Genomic DNA, 6,696 nt, shown 5'->3' on the forward strand with positions numbered 1-6,696 from the left:
TGAAGATGCTAGTGCTCATCTTTAAAATTTCCTAGAGATAAGAAACACAACTGCCATCAAGGATGTTGCTCAAAACATCATACTACTCCACCTGTTTCCATTCTCATTAGTGGGAAGGGCAAAGCAGTAGTTCTACACCAACAAAGATAACATCAACACGTGGGCAAGATGTTCGAAGGCCTTTCTAGCAAAGTTTTTCCCTACAGGCAAGACCAATGCCTTAAGAGGAAAATTTTCCAATTTCCAACAGCAGAAAGGAGGGACCATTCCAAAAGCATGGGAACATTTCTAAGAATACATTTTAGATTGTCCTCATCATAGGATGGAAGATTGGTTGCTCATGCAAAGCTTTTACCATGGGTTAACTCAGAAAGCTCATAAACAACCGGATGCAACTACTGGGGGATCATTTATATCACTCACCCTTGGAAAAGCTAAAACTCTTATGGAGAAGATAGCCTCTAATCAAGTTGGTCTCAATGAAATATCCAATCATGCAATAAGAGCAAAGAAGTACCAGAAGAGGTGTCTGCACTATTAACAAAGATGGACATCTTGTTAAATTAGCTTGAATAGCGAGCTAATTACAAGAAAGATCGTCAAGCCATACAAGATGCTTTTAATTCCCAAAAATATATGTGGAGAATATTTGGGAGTTGATTTCCTAGAATATCAAGAAGTCGCAAACATTGTCATCAACAACTCTACTCCACAACAACAGAAACAAGGATAGAATCAACAATAACGGTCAACTTACCAAGGTAAGTACCTAGGTAATTATTCTCAAGCAACCATCTTTGAGAGACCTGATCTTAGAACAAGCTAGGATTAATGAAAATATTTTTAAAAAGCTTGCTATTAATGATGAAGTCTTAAAAACATAAATACCAAAATGGATAGTTTTTGTTATGCCATGAAAGACCAACTTAGCTATAATAAAAAGACAGAATCACAATTAGCCTAGTTGGCCGCTGCACTGCCTATTGCTACTAACCTTGAAAAGGTCAATGCCATAACCACAAGAGGTGGCAAGTCTACTCATGATCCGCCATATCCGACAAGGACAGGTAAGACACCAGCAGTAGTGCAGGAGGGAAAGAAGGACAATGAAGTTGAAGAAGTTGAGCCACAAGCATAGGAAATGATGCAAGATTTTCATGACACCACTTTTCTACCATTTCCATGCAGAAATCGAAAAGCCAAAATGGATGAGCAGTTTGGTAAGTTTGTAGAGGTAATTCAAAAGTTATATATCAATATTCCTTTGCTAGATGCCATATAGGTATCTACCTATGTGAAGCATCTCTGAGACATCCTCAACAACAAAAGACTACTACCCACCACTGAGGTAATCAAGCTAACAGAGGAGTGTAGTGCAGCCATCCTGAACACATCACCTGTGAAGAAGGATCCAGGATGTCCCACTATTGATTGTTCGATCAGAGACAAAAACTTTGAGAATGTGCTATGCGATCTTGGAGCAAGTGTCAGTGTCATGCCCAAGAAGGTTTTCGACAAGCTCAACTATTCAACACTCATGCCAACATTGATGTGCTTGCAACTAGCCGACCAATCGGTTCGCTATCCTACAGGAATCACCAAGAACATTTTGGTAAAAATAAGAAACTTCTTTGTTCCAGTGGATTTTGTAATACTTGACATGCAGAAAGACATGAAGACACCCCTCATTCTTAGGAGACCTTTCCACAGCACTACAAATGCACACATTGATGTCGGAGCCACAGAAATCAAATTCCATATCCATGGCAAGGAGGAGCGATTCACCTTCAAGCCAAGACCAAAACAATGCTCTAATTTGGAGTGGCTAGAGAAGCCAGTACAACCATTAGGGTCTCCATCTCTAGGACCAACTGATGCACCCGAGGAATAAATAAACGGAGAAGTCTGGTTCGGCGAACTCAAAATTCCGCACCCTCGTCGGGAGGTAAATTGGCAGTTATCCATCCTTACTTTTCATCATTTATTTTACTTTTGCATATTTACTTTTCAACATCTGCATTAGAAAATAATTTTTTTCTCATCATGGCATTATAAAATTCAAGCCCCATGTAAATAATTTTATGGAGCGTAAAAGAACCATAATAAATATTTACCGTGGAGGCATAAAATTTTAAAAATACCATTCATTCATCTTGTTATATTTCATAGTATCATAAAGTATTTTTGCTTTACATATACATTTGTATACGGTAAAAATAGGGGAGACACATGGACCCACTCAACCACCACCCATCACTTCTATCACTTCTATTTCTACCTCCATCTCCACTCAACCACAACTATCACCTCCATCTCCACTCTGAGCCCTTCTGGTCGTATCTCCACCGAAAGAAGCACCAAAGGAGTGGATATATTGCTTAACCACGAAGCAAGAGAGCATCAGGAAAATGAGGAGGACATTTGGCCATAATGTGGGGCTGGCCTGCTGCTGCACCGGCTATAAATACCACTCCTTCCTGGCTGCTCTCGGCCTCAAACACAATTGCAAAACTAGCTCCCAAGTTTGAAATTCCAGTTCCCAATTTCGTAGTTTGAAAATTCACTTAGTAGAAGTGATTTTTGAATTAGGAAAGAAGAGAAAGTTCTAGAGTAAAAGTGTTGCTAAATTTTGAGCAAGAGTGAGAGAAATTAAGAGTAGAAGTGAAGAGAGGAAGTGTTGTTGAAATTGAGAGGAAAAATTAATAGAAATAAGGGGGGAAGTTCTACCAAAATCTTGATTAGAAAAATTCATTAGGCAACCTCGAATGACTGACTTCTGGACGGCTAACCGCTGACTTTCTATTTTCCTAACCCATTCCATGAGTTGTGTTGTACTGTTAGTTTTTGTAGGATGATGCGCAAGTTGAAGGGCACGTTCACCCGCTCATCTTCATCTTGCTCCACTAGGAGTACGTCTTCACGAGCTAGCGCCAACATGCAGATCGACACTCCATCTCCCGCTGTCGAAGCACCGTCCAGGTGATCATCCATCGAGAAGAACATTCTCCTAGAGGAGAAGCACCTAAGCTCCAGGACAAGACAGAGAAGGACATCTAAAAGCAGTTGAAGAATCAAGGGTTCATCCTCATTCCCACTTATGATCCAGCTCTCCTCTAGTCAACTGGTATGAATAATGAGTTCGAAATCATCTTTAAAACTATTGGGTGGGAGAATACCTAGGAAATTAATGAGCCAGGATCGAAACTTTTAACTACTGAAATTCTTTGCACCTTGCAAGCCACTGATTCTGAAGTCACTTTTAGGCTTTTTGGGAAAGACTTTTTTGTTCCCTAGAAGAATTTTAGTGAGCTTCTAGGATTCCATGTAGTGGATGTAGACACTGTTATACAAGATTTTGATAGGACAAAATTTTGGAGAGAAATGTCTAAAGAACTTACTTGTTATCGTCCTCATACAAATGAAATTCATCAGCCTACCTTGCATTTTATGCACAAGTGGCTAGGATTTTCTTTATTTCCTAGAAATGATTTTCGCACTGTAAGGAATGATGAACTTAAGCTACTCTATGCCATGATTAAGAGAAGGAAGGTTTCACCTGTCAAATTTATGATGAAATAATGGAAAGAAATTCTTGAACTTAAGGGAGATATTGGGTGTACCTCTTTGGTTACCACATAGCCAAAAATTTGGGTCTTTTGAATAATGCTTCTATTGCTTACATTGATGACATTCCCCATTGGATTATTGATTATGAATATTTTGTCCACACTCACATGTTAAAGAAGAAAAAAGATGGGAAACTTGTCATGATGTATATGGATTATACAAACGAAATCCTGTTACCAGACCAAAACCTTGGTCTATATGCGGTGCAGTCTTTTGTCTTTGATTTACAGGTGAAGGAGGCAGTGCCTTGTTGGAGTGCTTCTGCAAGATTGACTCACGATCCATAGCCTAGATACCATGGCGATGATCCAATTTCGGAGGGACTGGCCTTCACCAGCTATGCAGGCTAGGACTAGCCGGGATCTTCCCGCATGCACTAGCCCGAGCATGCTGGTTGGGAGCAGCCTGCTCCTCAGCACTCTGAGAGCTCCTAGCATTTAGGCTCAAGCGGGCAATGGCAGGATGACAACTTTGACTAATATCAGCAGCAGCAATATGAAGAAGTCTTGAGTAGCCATCAGGGAAGACGTATGTCCTCCTATGCCTATGGTTACCATTATGAGCCCATGGGCTATCATGAGCAGCAGATGGAGCACCCCCACCCAACACCAGGCTGATGACTATCGAAGAGACATAGCAAGACATCCAGAACATGCTTCACAAGCACTCCTAGTGGCAAGCAGAAATGGGAGGACGCATCACCAACATCCAGCAACATCAATAGTAGGAGAACGGGAATTGGCACTACCTATTCTTGGGTCTCAACATTGACCCGCCATTCTGATCGACCGACCACAGCAACACCTATCTTGAAGGAGGAGGATTCTCCAGTATCTAAGGTAAGTTTTCGTTTCTTTTCTAATATTTTATTTCTTTTCAAGCTTGTTATATATTATTGTTAAAAAATGCATAACTCAAAATAAAAATAAAAATTTGTCTTTTATATTAGTAAGGTGTCATCTAAAAAATGAAAACCAAATAAAAAGAGTGTGTATAAAGTTTGCTTTAAATCTCTGTTGCTAAGAGCCAATAAATAAAAAGAACTTGAAGATGATAATTCACAATGAAATGATAAATAATAGCTCTTTATAATTTCTTTTAAGTACCTAGTTTTCAACCTTGAATTCTCCCAAGTTTTGGATATGACTTTTTTGATAGGAGAATTTGCTCTGAACTTGAAACTCATGGGTAACATTGCTTGATCTAAATCTAGGTAATTGACAGATATGATATGAGAAGGTCTGAGCTGCTATTTATCTTGTTCCTAGTGATACTAAAGTTCTAGAGGTTTATCCTTTAAAAACATAAAAAGACAACATGATGAGTTCATGTATGACAAAGCTTGAATTCCTACCAGAGCCAAACATGTTTATATTTAGGCCAGGAAAACTTCCACTCTTATATGCTACTTGTTTTTTATTGAGTTTGGTCAAGCTTTGCTAATCCTTATGAGAGGTTTGTCATACTCTTAAAATCAAGATCACATACACACCATCCACATATGCACAACTCCTACACTAGGGGTAGGCGCAAAAACATGCTTTCTATCTAGATCCACCCAAACATGTTTTACTCCTACACTGGGAGTAAACACAAAAAATATTCTTGATAGGATATCCATCAAATAAATGCTCCAAGTTCTTGTTTCTATCTCTAAAAAATAAAAAGCATGAGCTATGCAAAAGTTATTCATAAAAAAAGAAGAAAAAGAAAGTTGAGAAAAAATGGACAAGTGTCCGAGATATTTAAAACAATGGATACTTAGATGCCCGCCTAAAAAAAGAAAGAGATGAATATGATAGCCCATGTTTTCTTGCAAATGTTTCCAAGTTTTAAAAGAGAGATAAGTTTTCAAGGAGCATAGTAGAATTAGGTTAGCCACCATATATTCCACACACATGCACATCTTGATTTGATTATATGACTCAACCCTCTTTGGATCCGTTGTTTGACTTTATAATATATGTATTGCAAGTATGCTCTTTCATGTTATCACCATTCCTATGAGCTCCACGTAAGCCTTAGTTGTAGAAAGAGAAAGGCATAACATCACTATTGCCTTGGTGAGGATCCACAAATACCACATATTTTGAGAGACCTGAGAGTGTCATACAATGGAATCTCTGAGTTTTATTTGAAAAACTTGTAAAAACTCTGGAATAATGGTTGAACAAAAAACTTGAGACATAGTGCTTGACTTAATTGTTCTATGTTTCAATTGCTCAAGACCCAAGTGAAGGCTACAAGCCCCATGGTTGAAAGTAATATGAGTAAGTTTGAAAGTCAGATAATTTTGTTCTAATCTGGAGGAGAATTCTTGTTTGAACACATGTGTACTTTTGAGGAGTTGCTATAATGTTTTCAAAAAAATCCTAAAGACTCCTAATCCATTGTTAAGTTTGGCATTGCTTAGGGATGAGCAAAGGTTAAGCTTGAGGGAGTTTGTTGACGGTAGTTACCATCCATCATAAACCATCAATATAACTTGAATAAATGTATGAAAATGATCACCAACATAGACTTAGGGGTTTAAACTAACAACTTCTATGAGTTTTGGTGAATCTATATTTTTAGTAGGGTTTATCCAGAAAACCATCAAGGAGGATCAAAACATCAAATAAAATCGCGCTTATCCGTAGCGAAAACTACTCTAGAAGGTTCTAGAGGACACCAGAAGCCACGTCACTAAAGCTGACCCCGAGGGGATGATAGGTGCGGCCGGCTGGCCCCACTTGTAGGCTGACCAACCCCCTGGTCCCACATGGCAGTCCCTTCTTCGTACATCGGTTCTCCACCACCTTTAGGATTGCATCTACGCTATTTATTCAAGTCAATTTGATCCGAGGGCTCAGAATTGATGCTTCGGCATATATATACCAGCCCCTACCCTCCCCCCACATCTAAATCTGCCATAAGTCAAGATCACACTAGAAATTAGGGTTTCTAGAGAGAAGATAATAGAGCTCTAATTCTTCAAAGTTCTAGTATAGGCTAGCTAGCAAGGTTCAAGTAGAGTTTGGGCTATTGCTCAGGATTCTGGATTCGTCGTCTGGAGGCTGGTATATCCAT

The 6,696-nt window shown here is 39.0% G+C and overlaps 1 non-coding gene across 1 annotated transcript; it reads right to left on the reverse strand.

The window, feature by feature from the left end:
• Positions 1–216: 216 nt before the first annotated feature.
• Positions 217–324, reverse strand: LOC136502445 (small nucleolar RNA R71). Its single transcript, XR_010770583.1, has one exon. It is a non-coding gene; the product is annotated as a small nucleolar RNA R71 (small nucleolar RNA).
• Positions 325–6,696: the final 6,372 nt, after the last annotated feature.

The sequence above is a fragment of the Miscanthus floridulus genome, chromosome 13 (genome assembly GCF_019320115.1).
Source record: "Miscanthus floridulus cultivar M001 chromosome 13, ASM1932011v1, whole genome shotgun sequence".
In the NCBI taxonomy this organism is placed as follows: Eukaryota; Viridiplantae; Streptophyta; class Magnoliopsida; order Poales; family Poaceae; genus Miscanthus; species Miscanthus floridulus.